This window comes from Chelonoidis abingdonii, chromosome 7 (genome assembly GCF_003597395.2).
Source record: "Chelonoidis abingdonii isolate Lonesome George chromosome 7, CheloAbing_2.0, whole genome shotgun sequence".
NCBI lineage: Eukaryota > Metazoa > Chordata > Testudines > Testudinidae > Chelonoidis > Chelonoidis abingdonii.
Window position 1 is genome coordinate 107,972,787 of NC_133775.1, and position 21,265 is coordinate 107,994,051.

General features: G+C 43.4%; 1 protein-coding gene across 5 annotated transcripts in view; it reads left to right on the top strand.

Moving 5' to 3' along the window:
* The window catches only part of SGCD (sarcoglycan delta), a 555,521-nt gene that overhangs the window by 220,787 nt on the left and 313,469 nt on the right, over positions 1-21,265 (top strand). For 4 of the 5 annotated variants that reach the window (XM_075068197.1, XM_075068194.1, XM_075068195.1 and 1 more), the window contains exon 2: positions 3,431-3,599. The exons of the other annotated variant lie outside the window; for it this stretch is intronic. The gene's annotated coding sequence lies outside the window, so the exon portion shown is untranslated. The remainder of the gene's footprint in view (positions 1-3,430; positions 3,600-21,265) is intronic. 5 annotated transcript variants of the gene reach the window in all.

The window sequence follows — 21,265 nt, forward strand, 5'->3', positions numbered from 1 at the left end:
GTGCAAGCTCCCAGAGTGAACTATTCTGCCTCTTCTGAGCCAAGAAGAACATGTATGTGCTAGTTTGGGTTTTGCGTTCATGGCCTGGAGACTGAACAAAGGCCATCAGACTCATTTCACTTAGGGCCCTTGCATAAAGTTTAATTCAGGGTTTCAGACACTGAATACAAAAGTGTGGACTGATAGGGCAGAAAGTGGTGAATAGCATAGTACATTTGGGTGATGCATGTTATTTTTTCATGTTGAACAAAGTAGAGTGAGATTTCTGCATGTCATGTAGAACCTTCATGATAGCTACCATCATACCTCATTAATTTAGACGTACTCAGTGGCCACTAGAAGTTATAGCTCGTGCATTATTCCCCAGTAACCGATAACAGAGAAACATAACCCCAACTATATTGTTGCACAGAAATGATTTCCTTGCCTGCACCCACGTATATCTGTGTGATAGAAATTCTTCAAATGCAATCCAGGTATTTTGTAACACCAGAGGGGAGAGAATGTGAGAGATTCTCCCAACAGCTGGCTCTGGTGAATGCTTCGTTGAAATCTGCAGCAGTATTTTCCAGCTTCTTGCTGCTGTGCTCTTATTCCCGTAACGGTAGTGGTTAGGACGAAGGGAAGGTTTCTTCTCTTTGCCAAGAGCTGAAAGCACCTTCCTGCCTGCACCATAATTTATGATCCACCCAGCAGTGCAGGAATTCAGACACTACAGAAACTCTGAATGCATGCATAGCAGTGCATTAAGGCAATGTGCCAAGTCCTCCTCACCCAAGAGCTTTGCTTAGGATGAGCATTGGCAGGCTGCACTAAACAGAGACTTTCAAAAAACATATCATTCCCCACCAGAGGCAGGGCTCTCAGACTCAGCTTGCAATGACAGTCTAGTCCCGTTGTCAAGTTTGGTCTTTTGTCTTTCAGCTCCATTAAAAGTAAAAAGGGGGGAAATAATGTCTGTTTTTCTTTCTTTTTGCACTGCAACTTTCATGAGACAAAAGTATTTGCATTTCTGATCCTCAAAGATAAACATCACCTAAAAGCAGAGGAACTAGGTCTCGCTACTACTCCCAGAGCAAGCTCCTGTGGCGTCAGCCATTCCTACACCCACATGTCACACCCACTTCAGTCTCACATTGCCAGACTGGTTCTACAAATGCTGTTGGAGAAGTAGGGCTTTCCACCTGCCTTGCCAAGGAATATAAGATTTGAACTGTTCTACTTTTCTGCCTTCCTACCTGAGCCCGGGGGATGGCGGAAGGGAAGCAGTCTGAAATAAAAATAGTGCTTCCCTCTAAAGCCTTTCTTGATGCACAAACTGCTGGCAAACGTGGGGTCGGACTCTGCCACTCTAACTTGTGTTGCAGCTCGCACCACGAGCAGCCCTGTTGAAGAAGAATAAGAGGTTACTCGGGGTGCAGAGCAGATTGCATGCCCCTGGGCATGGGTTCCACAGTGGCTCTGGTTACCAAGTGGGCTTCCTCTCACTGCCCGGATTGATAAAACTGCTCTGCCTCCAAACTGCAATGTGGATGCTTTGCACCCCCCTGGGTTTGCTTTTCCATTGCAGGTTGCCTGAGTCAGTTATCTACATCTCTTTAGCCCAATGGGATGTGTATGTGTTGGGGGAAGCTGTGGGAGGATGTAATGGGTGCTGTGCTCGGGGGCTGCTGATTCAGCCTTGACCCCTTTGGAACTGTCTGCACGGAGTATGTTGTTGTTGGTTTTTGTGATCTCCTCTTTTTCATACTGTTCCTGGCACAAAACTAGCATCTGTACGTCTTTCTTGCAGCCGTGTTCAGACTACGTTACAGATGTGACACAGGTTGTGTTAGCTCAGAAATAGGGTGCAACCGGGAGGCCTGCCTGCTTTTACGGACCAGGGCGGCTGGGGAGCAGCTAGCCCCATTCTGGAGAAGAGCCCAGTAGTTAGGTGCTGGGAACCCTCAGACACAACTGAACAGCATCGAGTGCCTGGGGCTGAGGATTCCCAGCCTGGTGATATAACTGAAGGGCCCAGCTCCATGATTAGCCTAGAGGAGAAGCTGTGGGGGAACAGAAGGCTGCAAGAGGGCAGAGAAGCCCTGCAGGCCAGTCGTTGGGTGGGGGGAAAGTTCTGACCGTTAAGGTGCCAGAGGCCAGAGCACTCCACAGTCTTGGTGGGGAACAGGACTGTTACTTGATGATGATGTTCTATGGTCCCTTTTGTTTGCTGTTTTGAAGAACAAACAGGACCCTAAGGTGAGGGCGACAAACTGACCGGGTGTGGCTGATTCTGTCCCATGCTGATGACCAGTCCACCAGCCTACTTGTGGCTTCGGGACATGTTTGTATCAGGCGTTTTCTGTCTCTGTTTTCCACTTTGAGCATTGCAGCTGTTGAGGCGAGGGTATCCAGAAATTCAAACCAGGGCAGAGACCGCAAGGTCCATTAGAAAAAGCACCTAGGAAACCTAGGTTCTGTCACCAGCTCTGCCACTCCGTCGCTTTGTGGTCTCCTACGCCTTCTGTGTCTTGTCTATTTAGATAGTAATTCGTTAGGGCAAGTTCTGTCTCTTACGGTGTGTATGTACAGCGTTGGTAGCACAGTGGAGCTCAGATTTTGGTTTGGGCCGTTAACTCCTGTTCTTATAATAATAATGAGGGTTAGAATTCCTGACTCTTTTTCCAAGTCCTTCCCCGCACTTGAGGTGTGATTGCTAATAAATTGCTCAGGCTGAAGTTCTCAAACCCTGCTGCCTGTGGTTAGGCACCTAAATCAAAGTGACCCGATGTTTCAGAAGTGTTGAAAACTCACAGCTGTGTGAGTGGGTGCTGCTGGGCGCCGAGCTTTTTCAACAATCAGATGACTCTGGATGCCTAAGTTGTGAACCCATTTTTGAACATTTTGCCCAACAGTAACTAATTCACAGAGATGCCATAAGGCCTAACTAATTAATGTTTCCTTATGAGCTTTGAGATTTGTGAACGAACTGCACTGTACAAGTGCATCAAAGTGTTGTTTGCTTGAGCTTTTGTCAGTGTTTTTAACTTTAAATCCCCTTAAATTGAACATTCTGCTCTCCCAATGACTGTAATGAATAAGAATGTTTTCTAAGGTTATGCAGGAGTGTTACTGTACTTCTGTGAGCTTAGACTGAAATAAAGTGTATCCAGGCTGGCATTCATTTCGTGGTTTAGGGGCACATTTAAAACACCATAAAGCATCAATAGTACTGCGCCACAGTTCTTGAATTCAAAGATTTCCCTGAAAAGGTGCCAAACATGGTGGATTGTCACAGGCTCTTTGCCCTGGCTTGACACATCATTGCTATCAGATGTTCTCTTATGTTCTGTTCTGAACCTGCCAAACGACTGACCCTAGAATTTAATGCCACACCTTCTTCTCTTTTCTCTTTCTGAATGACATCTTTTCTGCTCCGGCTCCAAAGAACTGGAGGATACTGCAACAGCCTCGGGGACATACAGCAGGCTGAGCTGGAGCCTGTGTGGGACTTAAAAAGGACTTCCAGTTGGTGGTAGCCTGAGGAACTTCCTTTCACTCCAATGTTGCTCCAAAACTAATTGTCGCCAGAATTCGTAACTATCAGGTTTGCTAAGGTATGTGATTTTTACCTTTGTTTGCATTCCTATATGTTTTCTGAACATCTGTCTATGGCTCTTGTAACTATGGTTCTGCATATTTATATGTAGGTAAATACAGCCCACAAACTGCCTCAGTGAATGCCCTGTACTCTTTGATTTGAAGAATACTTTGCAAGGTTAAAGTGCTTTTAAAGTCACTGTCTGGATGAAGAACATGTCAAGTGCCTTTTTTGAATAACCTACTCGTTTATGCCTGTGTATGGTGGTTTGTAAAGTAGCCTTGTTGAAAGGAACCTGGATTTTGAAAACCACTAATAACTGATGAATAGAAGGTCAGAGATCAAAAATAAATAAAGTAAAAACCAGACAAATGTAAAAAACAAAGAAAAGAGAGATCATTCTCCAAAAGCCATACTCTTTTTTGTCACTTGTATTTCAACATTGTTGGCCTAGGATGAAATTTACTATACTGGTTTGTTACATGATAGTCCAGTGGTCCCCAACCTTTTCGTCTGGTGGGCGCCAGACAAAGGACCACTGTGGCGGTCGAGCACCCGCCGAAATGCTGCCGAATTTCGGCAGCGACGTCTCTCCATGACATCACTTATTAGCAACAAGCATCGTCATCAAGAGGCATCCCTGCTGAAATTTGGGAGTGACGCCTCTCGATGACATCACTTATCGATGGCAAGCGGCGTCATCTAGAGGCATCCCTGCCGAAATTCGAGGGCAACACCTCTTGATGACATCACTTGTTGGCGACAAGCGTCATCATTGAGAGGCGTCCCCACCGAAATGCTGCTGAAATTCAGCGGCATTTCAGCGGGTGCTCTCCCGGGGGCCAGGACACGGGCGCATTAAGATGCCCCCGTGGACCCCGCATGGGGACCACTGTGATAGTCCCTTGGATAGGAGGCTCATGTATTTTGTGTGCAGATTCTGATGTCACAGAGCAGAAACTCACATGGCATAGAGCAAACAGCCCAGAGTCGCAGGGGAACGCTTAGAATAACACGGTCTATGACAACCCATCTCCCTTTGTTTAATCCAAGTTATTTCCAGGAAGGAAATTGGGTTTGTTTATTTATATGTGTGGATCATTAATTGGAAAGATATTTAAAAAGCTTTGGAAGGGTGAATGCAAAACCTTAGTTCCTAGGTCTGCATGGATTTGTATCAAATGATAGTGATAAAAAGTACATGTGTTTTATTCTCATTAATATCTGAATAAGTGAGAGACTTCCTACACACTCTGCAGTAGCAATACAATGTTCAGGTTTAATGTAGGAGTGTTGAAAAATCCAAACAGAAGTTAGATTCTCATATATTTTTAAAGCCTCCAAGAAAATGTGGAGTTCTCTTACATTAATTCTTTTGGTGTGATCAGACTAATACCACTTGTTCTGTAAATAGTGAAATTTAATTCAGATACGTCACTGGAGTTCCATTTGTAACATGTGCATACAGATTACATTCTGTTTGGAATGGCTGCAGTACAGAAATACGACTACAAGACTAGAACGAGTTCAAACCATCTATGCCCACACTGTAATCTGTATAGATCATAGTTTGCTTACTGGACTTGACCATTGGCCTGGCAATAAAAGTACAGATCAGAAGAGTGGGTTCCACATAAGACAGTGGCTGGCTCAGAGCTATGGGAAGCTCCTCTTCTACCTTCAGTGCGCGAGAAAGAGGAAGGATTGGAGAGGGAAATGAAAGACAATCCCTTCGCTCCCAGGGCCTGGGGTAGTGAGAAAGGAACGAGAGAGAAATTATGGGGTGGAATGGAATTGCCCCGGTCCTAGTGTGACATTGTTTGTGATGCTGTGATGTTGTTGCACCAGTGCATGGTGACGCTGAATTATAACAGGGCTAAGTCCCAAGGCCAGTGTGAACTGGGCATGGCTGCACGTTTATTTTGTAGTTCTCTGCACTGTCATTCAGTGATACATTGTTCTCTGATTCCTCAAGCATCTGTACTGATATAATCAAATGCAGTGCTCCACCTACTCTGCAGGAGTCTACACTGTTTGCAAACAAACTCCCATGGAAAATCCTGCCATTAAATAGTAACTATTGCAAGCTTTGTAATCTGTCTAAATAGTGCCTGGTCATAATGACAAGAGTCGCTGCTAAACTTGTGAGTACATTGTCTGGAGATGAAGGCTAAAGGTGGAGTATTTTGCAATCAAGGGAATTCTTTCAGTCCTAAAGGGAAATATTTTACACAGCTGTAACCTGGAAATCAAATCAGTTTGTTTTATTGCACATTTCTCTTTTATATTTGTTAAGTGAAAGCATGTAAATCTTTCGTGTGTGTATTTTGCTGGCTCCCCTGCTATGTGAAAGCTCAAGGCACCTGAAGACAGGCAGTGATCTATCCCCAGCACTTTGAGGACCATTATCTGATTTTCATGCAGCTTCAACAAATCAGAATCGAGGAACTATCTTTGATCCAGGATCTATGCAATAGCTTTAATATATGGAGATGTACCTATCTCATAGAGCTGGAAGGGACCTGAAGGGTCATTGAGTCCAGCCCCCCACCTTCACTAGCAGGACCAAGTACTGATTTTGCCCCAGATCCCCAAGTGACCCCCTCAAGGGTTGAGCTCACAATCCTGAGTTTAGCAGGCCAATGCTCAAACCGCTGAGCTATCCTCCCAGTGGCCTTGTGGTATGTTATGACAATTTACCAGCCCATGCACAAGAGCTATCCGCTTGCCCATTATCATCACGTTAATGGTGCCTGTCCAAAAAGCTTATTCACCCTGGCCACGTGCGCAAGTAGAATTTTGCAATGCCAACAAGAGGTTGCCAGGAGTGAATCATTTTGCATGCTATGACTTGAGTATGATGCTGGTGCAGAATTGGTGGAACTTCACAGGGTCTGCTGCATAGGAATAAGACCTTTCCTAAACAAGGGTTTCCCCTCTGCAGATTTATTCTGCATTTGCCCTAGGAACTGCTTGTTCTCATTTCAGTATTGCCAGCCTCAAGCATTCCAAAATCATGAGTCAGGTCCCAAAATAATGATAGGCTTCTGAGCATTTAGACTGCACTTGGGTCACCTTTTCAAACTTTTCTCTGCAGTCATGAGAGCTGGAAACTTTATTTGATAACGAAAGCAGAGATTTGCATGGAATCACATGAATCTGGGGTCTGGAGCTTTAAGGAAAACCCCTCATATTGAGAGACTTGTGCTAAAATCATGAGAATTGGCAGTGCTGCTATTTTACATCCAGTCCATCCATCTCAGGCACTTATATGTTCCCCCCGCCCCCACTGTAGTCTCAGAGTGCCTCACAATCTTGAACATAACCTAGCAACATCCCCGGGCGGGAGGGAAGTGCTGTTGTCTCCCTTTTAGAGATGGGAAACTGAGGCCCAGAAACTTGTCTGAGGTCACACCAGACATTTATGACAGAGAAGAGCATTGAGCCTGGGTCGTCTTAGTCCTAGGCTCCCACTCTAATCACTGTACCATCTTTCCTTCCTGCACTCTTCCTTATACCACTGTCTACATTCCCTGAGCAGCAGTGAAAGGATCACCAGTTAAGGGATTACAGTACCCCTGTGAGACTGCTGTAGAAGCAAAGGAATGAACAGATGAGAAACAAGTTAGGCTGTAAGACCCTCACCTTTGCTTCCTCCCATAACCCAAAGCAGCTGTTGGAAACTACTGCAGAATCAGGGAATTGTCTTTTTCATACCTCAGTTCCCATGGAACTGAAGCTACAGCACTCAGGTTCCAACTGTAGCCAGTCCCAAGTCGTGAATATTGCACCACTTGCTCTGTAACTCTAGTGGAAATGACACCATATGTCTAAATAACGCTTAGCTGAAGACATTCATCTTTGCAACACACTGTTACTTGCTCATGTGTGACAGGCTGATTTCATTTTAACAACACTTATGTAATTGTGCTGATATCTTGTGTAAGGAATTTTTTTAAACTGATCTACAGATAACACACACACTAATATTTTGTCTTCAAATTGCTTGTTGTTAGAGTGGTAGGGGTTATATAACCCTCTAAAATCTCTTTTTTGCTGAAGAAGTGCATTTAATTAATGCATAGGAAATTATTTTTTTAAGTGCCCATTAAATGTAGTTATTAAATTTTACCTTGCAAGTATAAGTGGAATAATCTGTGTTCATTTGATGTGTTTTATAGCTCATATAGCAGTTAATTGTCTTTGGAACATTGATTCTTGGACATGTTCCCCTTTTTCAGGTAAAGTCATTATCTGAGTTTAACCTTCCCTTATATGGTGGATAAAAATCAGTCTTTTAAATGTTTTAAATCGGATTTATTAAATTTAAATTCGGGTTTATGTTTAAAAATACACTTTTTGAAAATTAAATTTGAAATCGTGACAACCTACATTAAGATTTAAATTTACTGACATATACTAAAACCATTTACATTAAAGGAAGAGAATAACATTAAGCAGTACCTGTTTGCTGCTGAAGTTTTGAAGACAATTAAATCATTGAACTGGTGGCAGTCACTGGCTAAACGCCTCTAACCATGTTCGGTGAAGTGCTAAATCTGATTTTGACACCAGTAGCCTCTAATGCACATGCAGAAAGAAGATTTTCTTCATTTCAGTTTATTCAACTAGTTCAATATGTCAGGGCAGTACCATAACCGCCTCAGATTTCCAGAACAATAGCAAAGGCAAATTAAATACCCCATTTTGAGCTAATGCTTTCCTACAGTTGCTGATCACATTTTAGTAGTTCAAAGACTTTGTTCTAGGGAAGTAGGCTTGCAATAGCTTTTCCTGTGTGTGTATCTCACAAATAAAGGTATGCAGCATTTTTATGCAAGTAAAAAATAAGTGAATCTTTTCAGGCACTTGTCTGGACTTAGTTTTCTAGGGTGTGGAAGTAGGATGTCTTTTATATTCTGTGTGACTTCTTGGAAGATGAGCAGCGTTGCTGCTAACATATCAAATCTTCCGATGGCACTTCTGTTGCGGCCCCGTTCACCCAACCTGTCCTGACAGGGCTTTCTCTGACTCTGTTCCACTGATGTATATTGGAGCACATTCTTTAATAACAGATATCTCAGTTGAGTGAGAGAGGATATCATCAGTGGAACTAAGTTGAATTTATAAGGAATTCTAAATCTAATGTGGACCTTGCAAGAGATCTATCAAGAAACAAATGATATCTTGATGACAGTATAGTCCTTCGACCTGTACTTAAAAATACCATAAAGTATACATACAGGACAGCAAAGGTGTGGAGGGGGAGACGGAGGTTAATTGACTTGCCCCAGGTCAGAGGGCAGAACAGTGACTCTCACAGGAATAGATCTGAGGTTGTCCCCTGGCTACCAGTCCTGTGTCCTCTCTTCAGGACTCCGTGGCTTGCAGATGCAGTGTCACTTCAGAAAGTATAATGAGGCTAGAGTTTATTTTCTCCTATGTGACATGTTTTACGTTACTTTACAACAAAGAGTTGAAAATCTGGTTTTAATTACTTTGCATCCTAGCAGGGGAGAAGTTTGTCTGACACGTTTTTTACAAATTACAAATACGGAACTTAAAAAAAAATGAAAGAAAGTTCCTTTCCCATGAATGATGTGCCAGTTCTTTCCACCACCTCAGAACTCTTGTTCTCTGAATCAACCACTGAGTAGAGACGATGACAAACGCTCCCTTTTTTTACAATGGGACCATAGACATTTTGAAATTACTTGGCTCGACTAACAACCAGTCTGCTTTCAACCTTTTAACCATCTGCCGCCCCCACCCGTGTCCTGGCTTGCTTGTTAATCTCTTCCATATGTTACGTCTTGTCTTTAAAATGATAGACTCATTAGTGCAGGGACTGCCATAAATCGTGTGTTTCTACAGCACTTTGCACTCTGGGGCCCAACCTGGTGAATGTATTCTATTGCCTAACCTGCAGTTAGATGTTAAATAATACTAATCATTTATAGTATGATACTTTGTGCTCTACTGCAAACACATACTTGGAAATGCATTCAGCGAGTGTCTGAGTGATGGTTCACTGTTCAGATCATGGCAAAGAAGAGGGCAGCAAATATTCAGAGTGGAAAATTAATTATGCTCTGCCATCCTCCTGCCCTGTGCTCAAGCCAGTTCTGTTATCCAAGTTCTCTGTCCAGTGTTCCCGAAAAAGATGAGACTATTGTGGATTCATTCCCGAAACAGTGGGAATTTTGCCTGAGCAGGACCTGAGACCAAACTTCAGGGGCGGGACAGGGGTTGATCATTCAGGATGCTTTAGTACACTTTCTGTGGCATCTGTAGCTGTGGCAATGTCTAGCTTACTCTTAAATTGGGCAGCTATGTCTGCTTCACTGTACATCATAGGCTTTACTATCTGTAGACATAAGCTCCTTTGGTGGAGCTCAGTCACCCCTCTGCAATGATTGGTCAGAGGAACGTGCCTACCAGAATTCCCACATTCACAAAGACAAATCGGATGCTGCTGCCCCTTAAGAAGACACAGTTTGCACTCCTCTCTCTCACTGGCCGTTTTCATTGCTTCATTAGCCTGCCTCCTCCCTCCCCCTGTTGTGGAGTGGGTAGCTTCAATAGCAGTTGCCTCCCTTCTGCTCAAGGGAATACAAGAATTGCAGCTGTGTCTGGCTTCTGCTCCTTGCACTCTTCCCCAAATTGCAGGTCCAGTGTGATCCTTAATAGACATGAACCCAAGATGCAAAGGTCACGTGTGTTTGGAACTGGGGTATTTGCGTGAGTCTCTCTCTCTCTCCTTCTCCCTTTCTCTTACAATGCCCATGTGTTTTGTATTATCTTAGTGGTCCAAATAAATAAAGTTACATAGCTGAAGGATACAAGCTCTCAAAATCCTCTCCTTTCTCCCTCTTTTTTCCCCATCTGTGACCTTTCTTTTCTCTCCAGTCTTCTTTATTGTCAGTCGGTCAATAAATAACAGGGTAAAGTTGCACTTTGGGCTTCTTCACCGAAAAATATAAACAAAATGGGCCATTGTTGCTATATTATGGCTTGTGCTATCTTAGTAATTCAAGGTCCTTTCCATTTAAAGAGGGAAAACCCTTTGCGGTTTGTAACCTGAAACCCTGAATTAAATTCCATGTTTTCCACTTGCACTCTGAGCTCAGAGTGAATAGTCCTTGTCTTCCATAATTCTTTTAAAAACTGCTACAAAATCTTCAAGATTCTGTTGGAAAAGCACTCCCAAGGGGCAGCATCAAGGCTAATGCACTATACCAGTTTCACCAGTTCAGTACTCAGGCCTGCACGTTAGGTTGTCCCCTCATTCCACAGCCGCCTACTTGATGCTTGTGCATAGGAAGAGCATTGAGAACTGTCCTGTTTGTTCTCATGCAAGAACAGAGAAGGCAAATAGAGCCAAGTGAGGGGGAAGAATGTGCCCACCTGCATCAGCTACCGCAGACCAACCCAGTGATCTCTGTAGTTGGGGGTGGATCATCCAGTGACTAGCATAGGAATGTCTATGCTAACATCCCTGCTAAACATTTGTGCATGCCCAGTCTGAGAATATCTGATGTATTTCTAGAAGCCTGAGCACACTTAGTCTTCAGGCGTGTCTATGCTACAGGCTGCTGCCAGTATAGCTCTGTGGTTAGGGGTATGAAGAGGTGTGGTTCCTGCGTGACAGAGCTGTGCTGGCAGAAGCCCCTCGTGTAGATAGAATTATACTGACAAAACTACAGTTTTACTGACAGAGCTTGCTTTGCTTGTGGAGCGTGTGGGGCATTAGTCTGTGGGTACAAAGCATTAGTCTGTGGGTACATATTGGCATGGTGCTTTGTACCATGCCAATATGTGGGTCCACACTTGGCATGCTTTCCGGTATAGTATACGGCTATAGCGATACCAGTGAAACACCTTAGTGTAGACCTGGCCTCAGCTGAAGTCTAAAATGCTATGCCTTCTTTCCAACTGGACTCCAGAATACTTACTGTATATTACAGTTGACAGTACCTTAACAATGTTGTAGCCCTGATTTGCAGAAGGCTGGTGAAATTATCAGAACTAGAAGGCTGTTTCTTTACAGGTTTCAGAGTGGTAGTTGTGTTAGTCTGTATCAGCAAAAACAATGTGGAGTACTTGTGGCATGTTAGAGACTAATACATTTATTTGGGCATAAGCTTTGGGCTAAATCAGATGCATGGAGTGGAACATATAGTAGAGAGGTATAAATACACAGCATATGACAAGATGGAAGTTTTCTTACCAATGGGGGGTCAGTGCTAACAAGCCAATTCAATTAAGATGGAAGTGGGCTATTCTCAACAGCTGACAAGAAGGGGTGGAAATTACTTTTGTAGTGCTAATGAGGCCAATGTAATCAAGGTGGCCCACTTCAAACAGTTGACAAGAAGGTGTGAGTATCAGCAGGGGGAAATTAGTTTTTGTAGTGACCCATTCACTCCTAGTCTTTATTTGATGGTGTCCAGTTTTCAGATTAATTCCAGTTCTGCAGTTTCTCATTGGAGTCTGTTTTTGAATTTTGTTGTTGTTGAAGAATTGCCACTTTTAAGTCAGTTATTGAGTGACAGAGATTAATTTTCCTAGGTGGTGTTTTGAATGTTATTAATTCTGATGTCAGATTGCATCCATGTATTCTTTGCATAGAGACTGTCCAGTTTGGCCAGTGTACAATGGCAAGAGGGGCCATGCCTTGGCACGTGAGGCATATATCACATTCTTTACAGAATGGTTAATACTTTTTGTACTGCCATTTAATTTTGTTTTATATTAATCATCACTGAGGGGAAGCAGAACAACGCCTGTTGAAGTGAACAAATCCAGTATGGGAAACAGCATACATGCTTAATAGGAAAAGTGATTTACCATTGAACAATTGTACCAAAGAGGTCATGGTGGATTTTCATCACAAATAATTTTAAATCAAGAATGGATACCTTCTAAAAGACTGCTCTAGGATTGTTTTGGAGAAGTTCTGTGTTACAGAGCAGGTCAGTCTAGATACACCACAGTGGTCCTTCGGCCATGGAATTTAGGCCTATTAATTAAGATAAAAAATAAGTACAAACCAGCCTATATTGGTTACTGGAGTGTATGCATTGTCCTGTACATAATGAGCCGAATATCAGTGCACTGTGTAGTAACTGTGGTAAGTGTTGACTTAAACAGAGACTACTGTACTGTAGAACATCATGTTACCTCTTTGGCGAGTGGTTACCAATATGGGCCTTGCAGAGCTGTTTGCATTAGCATGAGAATCAATATGCGAGTCAGGTGCCCTTGGTGTAATCTTGTTTAGTTACAAACAGGCTGCCCCAGAGGATCAGGGAGCCTGGGGCAAAGCAATGTCGGGGCCCTTCCATAAAAAAAGTTGCAAACAAGAAACATATTCTCAGGGGGCTTCCTGTGGGCCCGAGGCAAATGCCCCACCTTGCCCTCACCCCCCCCCGGGCAGCCCTGATTACAAAGAATGGACACAAAGTCCTATTTGCCTGAACACAGTGGAAACAACAAACAAGGAGTTTCCTTGCTCAGATATCCCCTGGTCTGCCACTCCAGCAAGCTCTGTGGCCAAGGTCCTCCTCCTCACTGCTTCTCAGGGTCACACTCACAACTCTCTCAGGCTTTCTGCCTCTAGCATGCACAGGCTGCAGCCAGTATCCTAACCCCCTGCATTTACAACCTGGGAAAGCTCTCAGTCCACACAGTTTAGTGCCAGCTTGCCATGTGGTCTGCTGCCTCAGGCAGTAACTGCCCAGCTGTTTTAACTATGTAAAGGGGCTTGACTGTGCCATTTGTGGAACCTGAATGACCGTGCATGGATCAGCCACTGGCATTAATGAGGTCTGTGGGTGTCGTAGGATCTAAGACTCACCTGCTGGCATCCATTAGCATCTTTCAGCATAATACCGTCACCAGTATAACACACATACAAGCCAACAGTAATATGATCGCTGTGATATTGAAATGGAAACCACGCTTAAAGAGTGCTGTTTTACAGTGAAGGTGGGTCCATCCCATAGGAGTCTGTAAAAACATTGTCCTCCCAAGTGCAGCTTCGTGTGTTGCTTTGCTTTATGGTGGTGCCTTTATTATTAGCTGGCACCTCCATAAGCCGATGAGTTATGAGGGGTCTTATGAAGCTGTTCACATTTGAGAGTTAATGAGAAAACTCCCATTAGGATGACATGTCATTTGTTTCATAATGAGCCACAAAAGCTGGCCAGTAACGGGAAAAAAATAATTAAAATGCTTGACAGACACCATATAGACTGACATTTAATTACATAAATGAACAGTTGTATCCCAGAATGAACTCACTGTTTTAAGGATAACAGAAATAATTGCTGAAAGCTTTAACTCTTTCTTTGGTCTAGATTCCAGCCAAACTCTCTAATTACCTGTCCTATTCTTGCAGTATTAGTCGAGCTTTGGGGAATTGACACAGTGCATGCAGTCTCTTTGAATGCCAAGGACATACTTTCTTTGGTAGTTATGCATTACGCGTGGGAGAGCATAGAGAAGTTTGGGTTTTGGAAAATCCTTGTAGCTGACATCAAAGAAGGTTGCTCTGAACGTTAATTTCTGTGACTCAAAATATTCTAAGGCCCTGCCCAAACAAACAGCTATGCACGTGCTTCACTTTACACATGTGAGCAATTCCATTGACTTCAGAGCAAGCCAAAAAGGTGTCTGAAACGTCTAATAGAAACAACCCTTGTGCAACTGTGGTGTTAGGGCTGTGCTGAAGAGGCATGGAACCTTCTTTGCTATGTGGAGTCTCTTTTCAGCCTGGTGCATACGAAACAGCAGAGCTCCAGTTCCTGGTTACTGACTCACAACTAACCTATCCTGAATGAAACACTACAATAAATACTGAAGCTATTACTGAATGAGAAAGTGCCACAACTCCAGCTGGGGGAAGTCAGCACAGCTCCATTGTCACCGGTTGGACTAGTCCCATGAGTTAAGTTGGAGTTGCAATTTTTTTCTCCAGGTGAGGATCTGGACCACAATTTGAGCTTCCTCCCTGAGCTCATCTGCTGCCCCTAACCTGCTGTTTCCTTGCCTGGGCTTCTTCCTAATACTTTGACCCCGATCCTGGTAATTGCCTTGTAGCACTGGGGCCTTGGTTTGGAAGCTCAGACCTGCTGTGCTTAGATTAAGATGTCTATTAAGTTATCACAAAGACGTTTTACTCTTATGGAGGAAAAAGGCAACCCTATTGAAAAGAAATGGGAATGGTAGGGGGATTGTGTACAGCCACAGGAAAAGCAGAATAAATGTTAACTCACAAGCTATTTTCCTTGTTGGCATAATTTTAATAGAAATGCCTACTTTCAAGTCTGTGGTTTGAAAAGAATGTGTTGAAAATAGCACAACCAAAAAGGCTGAATACATGGTGGAAAGAGAAATGACCTACTGTGTTTCATATTTGGGAGAAACAAAGGGTTTTGAAGCCAACAGCCCACTGCTGTTCTTTTGTGTAACGTGCACAGCAGAGCTTCCTGTGGAGCGCTGGGAAGGAAGCCAGTGGAAACCCTGTTGGCCTCTTCTCTATGATGGATGACACTGGAGTGCATAGACGACAAAGCTTGGTAATTTTTTATTCATTCCCCACTGGACGCTCGGTCTGACTGAATTCACAGTCAGCATTGTGTGGCTGGAGTGTTATAATTGTATGAATTTCTTCTTGTCCAGTAACCTGATTATAAAGGGCTGTTTTCAGTTGTCTTTTCCCTCTCTCCATGTTTGGGCTGGGTGGATCAACATAGCTGCATTTCCTTGAAGCTAATCAATTACAGTGGCTGGTACCTTCAGGGGACTGATGTCACTTTATCCCTACTGAGGATTTGGCCCATGATTCCTTTGTCACTTCCTTACTTACCCATTTTCTTTATTTCCAGCATTACTTTTCCTCGCAGTTTTAGTGTAGAATTATGAAGAATTATAGTCCCGCATCTAGAGTAATATAATAGGCTTGGCCTGAAGGGAGCAACCTTGTTTGTTTCTGTGCATTCAGGCTGTGTAATGATGAGACCGTAATCCACACGGATGGAAAAGCCACGAGCCCAAACATTAAGGATAACGATTGTAAGGACAATAAAAACAGCACTGGAAAGCACACCATGACGCTGGCAGCCTTCTCACCTTGATCAGTCCTGGAGGCACTCAGCTTTCGGCCTCAGGCCTGGCAGTGCCCCTGAGGTTCTGTACGCTCTGTTAACATACTGGAATGGAATAAATATGAATAAAACATGTGACTTTGGCAGTGCTCATGAACATTACCGTATCCATTTTTGTACCAGGTTAGGTATGAAAAATGATGCTTACTGCACAGCTCCGTAGCAGACCTCGGAGGATGATACGTGACTGAGAACTGGTTCCTGAGTGTCGTTTTGTTGATGACGGACGCAGGGCAATAATAATCTTTCTCTGTACAGCTCTGGTACAACAGCGCTGGGCTTTGGTTCTGGTGGCTGCAGGCCTGATCCAGGGTGAAGGGATGCTGTCCTTGGACTTCAGTGGGTTTTGGAGGAGGTCCTATGTTACGAGAAAGACAATGGCATGTTGGAGGTTAGAGAAAAGCAACCGAAGTGGTCAAGCTGCTGGAGAGACTGATTCACGAGGAAAGAGTGAAGTTTTTGTAGCAAATAACGAAGCAGTTGTCATTGCTGGGCAGGTGTTGAGCTGTGACTATTGCTTTCTGTACAAAACGTGTTGGTCTCCCCCTCTGTCTGTCTGTCTGTACCTCTTACCATAAACCAGATTTGTAAGCTCTTTGGAGTGGGGACTGTCTTTTGACTTCATGTCTGTGTGTAGCCTCACGGGGTATCTGGGCACTATGGGGACACATATAAATACTAATAATACATGGTAACGGAGTGCGGATCTATGAAAAGCATCACTGTTTGCAAGGAGTGGATTTATTTGGTGTGATATACAGATAGAATCATAGGATTAGATGGGACTGCAAGGCTCATCTAGTCTAACCCCCTGCCAAGATGCAGAATTCGTTGTGTCTAAACCATCCAAGACAGATGGCTACCCAGCCTCCTTTGGAAAACCTCCCTGAAGGAGCTTCCATAACCTCCCACGGCAGATGTATAACTAGGAATAGAAGAACAAAGTTAAGAAAGGAAAACTTGACATTCAGATCTATTAGACTGTGAAATAGTCCAAGGGAAGTGATGGAAGCCCAGTCATTTGGTACAATACCACACAATCATGACACAAATTGGAATGCGTCAGTACATCTTTCATCTCTGCTCAGGAGACTTGCAGGAATCGGAGGAGAGCAGGTGCTGCATGTCAGGATGAATTGGCAGAAATGTCTGGGATAGCACAGGAGCCGCAGGTCGAAGCAGATGCATTGACTAAGTTGGAAGAGGGGACACTGGAACAGGCTTGGTCTTGCCAGTTGAGACTGAAGTACATTGTGTGGGTTCCAGCATTAGAATAATGAGGAATGCTGCAAATTAGAATTAGGGAGATGAGCAGCGCTGGGTATGAACCTGGGTGCACTACAGCTGATTCAGACTAGTGCTTCTATCTTCTTACTCTCAGGACCTAAACATTTCCCTCACACATATTTCTTAAAAACAAGGCTTTTTTAAAAGAGTTGGGTTGCTTGTCATTAGCAGTAAGCTGTTTCTCTACTAGCTTGTGGACAAAGTTAAAGGGGCACTGGTTAGTCATGCACTCTTACTGCTTTCGGTCTGGGAAGAATTTCTACTCGTTAATGATTAATTCAAACATTACTTGTCATGGGTACAGTGTGCATGGAGTGATAAATCTGGAAAGGGTTAGAGGTTGAGGTCTCTCAGTACTGGCAATTAGTTTGAGCCACAGGCTTTGCTTTCGTTGGCATTTTCACAGCATCAACCCAGACCTTGTCAATTAAAATCCAGACACATTTTGATGAGGGACATCTCCCTCTAATGATAATTGTAATAATATCACTTTTATTCATTTAAGACCTGTCAAGCAGGCAAGGCTTCCTGGAAGATAACTGCCTTGGTTTCACATTGCCTAAGTAGCTGGGATGCTGCTTCGCATTTCTAAGGTGACATTTTGCCAAGCATCAAAAGTATCTAAAAGCAAGTCAGACTGTAGCTACCCATCTTTAAATATTCACCAGCTTCAGTTAATGCAGTTTGCCTATAACTCGAGACTACTTGAAACACGTTTTCAAGTTCTGGAGCTAATAAGCTCCTGAGGACAGCGTTATATCGAGGTAGAGGTATACCTGTGTTTTTTCCCCCTTTCCACCAGGGAATTACTAAGCAGATAATCTGAATTCCAGTGGATGCAGAAATGGCATGGAAAACATCACAGCTTGAATATTATAAGTATTACCATTTTTTCCTGCAAGACTTTTAGTAATTGAGCTGTGTATTTACATCTCTTGTTGCTTTTGTTATACGAGAACATTTATCAGCATTAGGAATGATCAACAAAACCTGACTTACCCTGGTCAGTTAAACATGCTTGATTTGAGACTTACAGATTTAAAGGTATTTGAATTGCAAGAGATGATTTAAGGGCAAACAGGAGCCATTTCCATGTTGCAGTTTTTTCATCCTCTGGAACTGTTAATGGAAAATCTGGGATACGGCACATTTGAACATGAAGTTGCATTTTGCAGTTTATTGTGCATTCCACTGTCTAGGAGCTGATTTTTTTTTAACCTTGCAATGTATTGTTTTATATTGAAAACAGACCACAATTATTTAGACAAACATAAAACAAACACAGTCTAACAGCTGAAAGTAAAGATGCTATATGTAGGATAGGCTTTCCATAAACCTGAATCCAAACAGCACAGTCTTTTGGTCTTCTGTAAGAAAATACAACGGAGGAGGGCACAAGGGAAAAATTGCACAAACAATTTAAAAACAGTATCAGAGGGATAGCTGTGTTAGTCTGGATCTGTAAAAGCAGCAAAGAATCCTGTGGCACCTTATAGACTAACAGACGAAGTGGGTATTCACCCAGGAAGCTCCTGCTCCAAAACATCTGTTAGTCTCTAAGGTGCCACAGGACTCTTTGCTGAATTTAAAAACAATAATAAACATCCAAAATGGAGGACTTCCAGAAGAACAAATTCCAGCCAGCGATGCACATATTCATAGCATTCCTAGCACTCAAGTGTCAAGTGCTCAACAACATCTTTTGTTATGCAGACAAAGTAATTTTGAAGAATTTTCCATGAAGACCTCTGTGAAAGGAATTGGGGGTTTTATAACGTTAGACAGATAATATGCAGTATAAGCTCCCATGTTCCTGTAGGACCCCATATGAAGCCCATCGGAGTCAATGGAAAGAGTGCATGTAACATCAACACTCATGGAAGGGGCACGTAAACCAGAGCCGCCTCACTGGCTGAGAAAGAGTCCAGTTGCTTTATTCTCCTTCAGTCAGGAAACGCTGCCAATAGAATGGGGGTGGATGTGAATGGGGAACTAGGAATCCACACCTGTTTCCAATGGTTGCAGATATCTCTGTGCAGCCCTTTGCTTCTTACTCCTCAAGCTCATAGCCGACTTCTTGGCCATGGTACGGTTGGTTCCCTGGCAGCAGGGCCCACGCTTCCAATTAGGCGACCGCCAGCAGACTGCTCTGGAAGACCTCCCGCAGGCGTGCCTGCAGAGGGTCTGCTGTTCCCGCAGCTCCGGTGGAGCATCTGCAGGCATGCCTGCAGCAGGTCCACTGGAGCCGCGGGACCAGCGGACCGTCTGCAGGAACGCCTGCGGGAGGTCCACTGGAGCCACGGGACCGGCAAGCCGGCCCTGTGCCTAGGGCACCAAAACCCTGGCGGTGCTCCTGCCTGGCAGCAGAGGTGGTCATGGAATCCTCTCTGACAGAGAATGCAGAACACAGGGACAGAGGGTTCAAATGGTGATGTTCATTGGACACTCTATGATAGGAAATAGAAAGAGATTAGGAGGGGCCTAATGTGTGTTGCTCCTATTGAATACAAGACTAGACTACACTGAAATGGGCATATCCAGTGGAGCCCTGACAGTTATATTGGTAGGATGGCCCTGGCAGTGCTTGTGGATGGAAGACAACCAACGGGGAGGCCAAGGACTCGGTACATGGACAGGATATCAGCAAACCGTAGAAAGATCAATTTGTATGACAGCTAGACATACAATCACTAGTTTTGGAAGAAGGCTATAAAAGTCACAAGCCCTGAATAAGGAAGTGTCAAGAAAGAAGATGGTAGGGTGGGATGTGATGATCCCTTGAGATCCCTTCTAACCCTACATTTTTATGATTCTATAATAAGGATTCTAGAATCTAGATCAAAATGATGGTAATGATGTTCATGCCCATATATAACCTTATACTTGAGATGTTGCTGCTTGTATATATATTATAGGTATCTCTCTGCTGAATCCATTTTGTTCTACTAATGTGTGCAGGATGTTGGACAAGACCTCTCTTAGGTGGGTATACATATTTAATATACTGTAGTTCCAACAAATACTCCCCTCTATAAATATGCACGGCATTTTTTAACACTTGTTGCCGTCTTTTCATTTTATATCTATTGACCCTGCGCTCACTGATTGTGAGGTTTGTGTGAACTCTCTTTGTGCACCGACAGGTACCTGTATGTATTTACCTTCTTTCCCCAAGACCTGAGACTGTTTTCTACTGACTTCCCAACTGAAATTTACCGTTCCTGGCATGAAGCCATAGCCAAGTGCCTTTCAGCAAACTCAGTAATAATCCTGAGCTGATTTCTGGGATGCGGTTCAAGGGTACTCTTATATCAAAAGTCTTGATTTGCATTTCTTGAACGTCTCAGAATTGCCTGCCTCTGAGAATTCCGGAGGGGGAAAGTTAATGCAATTTGATAAAATAACTAAAATGAGTCTATTTACAGTCTTGCAGCTTTTAGTGTGAGGGAATTTAAATGCAGACACACAGCCACCAGTAAATGTAAACTCATATCTACTGTACTTAGGCTGTGCGTGAAGAGACTTTTTTTGTCCCGGGAATAAATATGAATATTTTATCTAAAGGCTGAATATTTCGAGGGGTGCGTCCTGTCATTTGTGGGTTTTCTTTATTTCGATTCCTTCTGTTCTCCTCAAAGTCTGTTTCTGTCCTCTGTATTTCTGTCCACAGTATTTATGTGTATGTATTTTATTTTATTTTCATTTTCATCTGACCCTGGAAGCCACATGGTTCTTGGCAGTTTCCTCTGTAAAATGGCATTGAGCAATCATGCCAGCATCATTTGTACGATCTGAAGCACTTTCCTCGTGGTATTTTGAGCACGTTCATGCTGGAAATGCCACAAGAATGGCAACTTTGCAGTATTTTCTGCTAATTTGTATTCAGCTGCTGCTATTTGTATGCAAAACCAAGTGTGAATAAGGCCTCATGTTCATTTCCAATATAAGATCATATATAAATACACCTCGATATAATGCTCTCCTTGGGAGCCAAAAAATCTTACCGTGTTATATTGAACTTGCTTTGATCCACCAGAGTGCGCAGCCCTGCCCCCCTGGAGCACTGGTTTACCGCGTTATATCCGAATTTGTGTTATATCGGGTGGCGTTATATCGAGATAGCGATGTACTATGATTTGGGCCAAGTGAATTGAGAACTGACTTTGACAGAAATCCCTAAAGGTGCACAGCACTTAAACACTGATAAGGAATCTTTCAATCTGGG